This window comes from Octopus bimaculoides, chromosome 6, assembly GCF_001194135.2.
Source record: "Octopus bimaculoides isolate UCB-OBI-ISO-001 chromosome 6, ASM119413v2, whole genome shotgun sequence".
NCBI lineage: Eukaryota > Metazoa > Mollusca > Cephalopoda > Octopoda > Octopodidae > Octopus > Octopus bimaculoides.
The window spans coordinates 27,270,588-27,274,423 of record NC_068986.1 but is presented as its reverse complement, the minus strand read 5'-3'; positions in this window follow the sequence as shown (position 1 = coordinate 27,274,423).

Sequence of the window (3,836 nt, the reverse complement as noted above, 5' to 3'; positions counted from 1 at the left end):
TGTGTGTGTGTGTGTGTGTGTGTGTGTGTCTTAGCTTGCAAGATACATACACACACACACACACACACTCAGACCTAAGAGGGGTGTACAGACTAAGGGAGGAAATACAATAATTATTAAGGAAGAAAATACTATCTATAAGTCTATAAGTAAGCAAAAATGCACAAAATAATTTTCCCAGTCTTTCAATTATATTTTTACTGTGCATGTGTGTGTATACAAACACACACACACACACACACATGTATATATATAACACATGATGCAAAGCCAGTCATCATTGGTTTTGTGTCATGTTTTCTGAACTAATCACTAAATCAAATATTAAATTGTAACTACATAACCACAGACGGAGGAAGTAGCAAAACATGTGAAAAGTAAGTAATATAGAAGTGTGTGTGTGTGTGTGTGTGTGTGTGTGTGTGTGTGTGTGTGTGAGAGAGAGAGAGATTGTGCGTGTGTGTGCGTGCACATCCTTCCAATCTTCTTGATAATGATGCAAATATTCAAAAATAACTAGGAAACAAAAATGTTAATGGCAGTGCTGGGGAGAGGGTGGGCGAAAGACAAACAGCTAAAAGAAAAATTACTACGTATTCCTAAAAACAAAATAAAAGTATAGGTCACTACAATACTGAGTTCATATTGAGTTTGTAGCTAGTTTTAGACAATTTCCTTACTAATAAGATGGCAAAGGTACCGATATAAAAATATTGGATTCATTTTAAGATTTGGGTCTATTATTGTAGTAGTAGTAGTAGTAGTAGTAGTAGTAGTAGTAGTAGTAGTATTTTGTTATTGTTCAAGCATCACTATCTCTTCTGGGTTCTCCACACACACCCGCCCTAACAACAAAAGTGTAGATGAGAGATGAGAATATAAATGCTTGGTTCGTACCATTTAACAAATAAAAGAGCTATACACAGGTGTGTGTGTGTGTGTGTGTGTGTGTGTGTGTGTGTGTGTGTGTGTGTGTGTGTGTGTGTGTGTGTGTGTGTGTGTGTGTGTGTGTGTGTGTGTGTGTGTGTGGAGGAATTTTAGAATGTGTATGCATATCTGAAGTGTGCATGATGAGCATGTGTGAGTATGTAGATAACCAGTTTCAAATAAGCTCTAATTCAGAGATATGAAGAATCCTGATAATGTGCATAAACACGCGCATAAACACACACACACACACACACACATATATATAAACGCATGCACAGGCACACAATACATGCATACCTAAAACCTCATGGATCTAATATGTCTAGAATAACAAAAAATAAAATTAGTTTGACTTATGAAAGACTCAATCTCCAAGTATATCAGTTACAATTTCCAGGGGTTATATTTCCCTTTCTTTCTGATCCCTTAGGGTCAGCACAGACACTTTATTAAAGGATTTAATCAGATTATTATCTTTCATCTGTTACATTCCCAAATAGTTCTCCACCTACATCTTCATAACTTGTCCACCTCACTTACACTACCAATCACACGTAATATTTGATGCCTCTAATCCACAACGACACTTTTCATTCTTCATTCACCTAAATTTTAGTCAAGCTCACAGATTTCTGTTAACCCCAGCTGTCATTTTTCTCAAAACCTACTTTTCTCATATGTGTGCACCATACTAGTTAGTTAGTAGTCATGTAACAATGGTTAAATATTCTCACATTTCTTATAGGCCCACTAGGAATTCTAATCTGCTTGGTGTTATCAGCAATACTGTCAGAACTTCTTGTCAAATAGGTTACAAAGAACCAGATCAATCATGTCGGTAATACCACTAAGCTACTCTCTCCGTGCCTCATTTCCAATTCCATTTCCAAGATCAGTGTTAACAGCCAAAGTATCAATCAAAACCTTCATGAATGTAACCAGCTGAATCAGCCACAGTAATAACATTTTAGATAAGCACTGATTTATATAAGTGTATACACGCACACACACACACACACTAATAATAATAATAATAATAATAATAATAATAATAATAATAATAATAATAATAATAATAACAACAACAACACCCAATTTTCAATGTTCACACGGCTCAGGTGGAAATTATAGAGTCAGATGATCTTCCTGCTGCCAACCCTCCTCTCTTTCCTCAAGATTAGACATGTTTTCACAAAGGACACCACATGCATGGCAGTGATGCCTATTTACAACCATCATGTAATGTCAAGGCAAGAAGACACTAAAATACACACACATGTATGTACATACATGTGAGAGAGAGAGGAGGGGCATCTTTCAGTTTCCCTCTAACATATCCACTCAGAAAGCTTTGGATGACCTGGGGCTTCAGCAGAAAACTCTTCTCAAGGTGCCACACAGTGGAACTGAACTCAAACCTTATGGTTGAGAAGCAAACTTTCTGACCATACACCATACTGCCTCAGACCTATAACAGAAAGAATCCTTTAAAATGGAGTCTATGAGTATCTAACACCTGAAAGGAATCCTAATCTCCTTAATGCCTCAGAGTAGTTGTTCCAACTCTCAGCACTTTGAGTTCAAATTCCACCTAGGTCAACTTTGCTTTTCATCCTTCCAAAGTCAAAAAATAAGCATCAAGCTAACATGATAGATTGGTAGAACTGTGCAGGTGCTGGTGCCACAGGAAAAGAATCCATGCTGGTGTGATGTAAAAAAACACCCAGTACACATTGTAAAATGGGTGGTGTTGTGAAGAGCATCCAGCCTTAGAAACATGGCCAAGACAGACAACTGAATCTGATGAAGCTCTCCAGTTTGCCAGCTCCTGTCAAACCGCCCAACCCACACCAACATGAAAAATGGATGTTAAATGATAATTATGATGATGATGTATGTGTGCGCATGAGTGTGTGTGTTACTACCTCTTTGCCTTGACAACATGTGATAGTTGTAACTAGGCATCACCATAATGCAAATGTGTCCATTTCCAGTATTCTGTGAAAACAAGTTTGGTCATGGGAAGTATTGCTTAACTTGGAAACAGATAAGGGTTGGAAACAGGACAGGCTCCAGCTACAGAAAACTCACCTCAACAAATTCCATCTGACCTACGCAAGCATAGAAAAGTGGACATTTAAACAACGGTGACGATAATGTTGCTTTATTATCTCAGGGAATAATAGAGAGGGCTATGGGGGGGGGGGGGAAATGACCTCTAAGCACATAAAAAGCTTATGAGAACTAGCACTAAGCCCCAGTTTTTTAATGCTAAAATGGAGATAAAATAAAATTACCCCTAAATCAAATGCCACTCTGTCTTTGTTGAGAGATGATGACAGTAGTGATAGTAGTCAGACTTGCAAAGGTGACCATCCTCATTGAAAATCAGATAAACACATTACAAATAATTATATATCTATGTTTGAACATCACCAAACCTACTTCTAGTTTCCAAAAACTACAGTTAACAAAGTCTTTCAATGAAAAGCCAACCAAGACATAAACAAACATGTTTATTTGCCTAAGTTGTTTCAATATAAGATCGCTGTAAGACCTTCTAAGTGCTGCAGATGTTACTAGATATATATAATCTATCAACTAACATGAACTGGCTACACACAATACAGAAAACACTTAATAATAGAGTGTCAGAACAGCTTTCAGAGAAATCACTTAAACACACACAAACACATGTAAACTGCAAATGTGTGTATATGTGTGTGTGTGTGTGTGTGTGTGTGTGTGTGTGTGTGTGTGTGTGTGTGTGTGTGTGTGTGTGTGTTTCTTATAGGATTTTACGTAAGTGCATGTAAGCAATTTAAACATTTTATGATAATCAATAAATATTCAAATTTAATTTCAAAACCTTCAAAATATTTGCTACCACATTCTCCTTTTTTCTC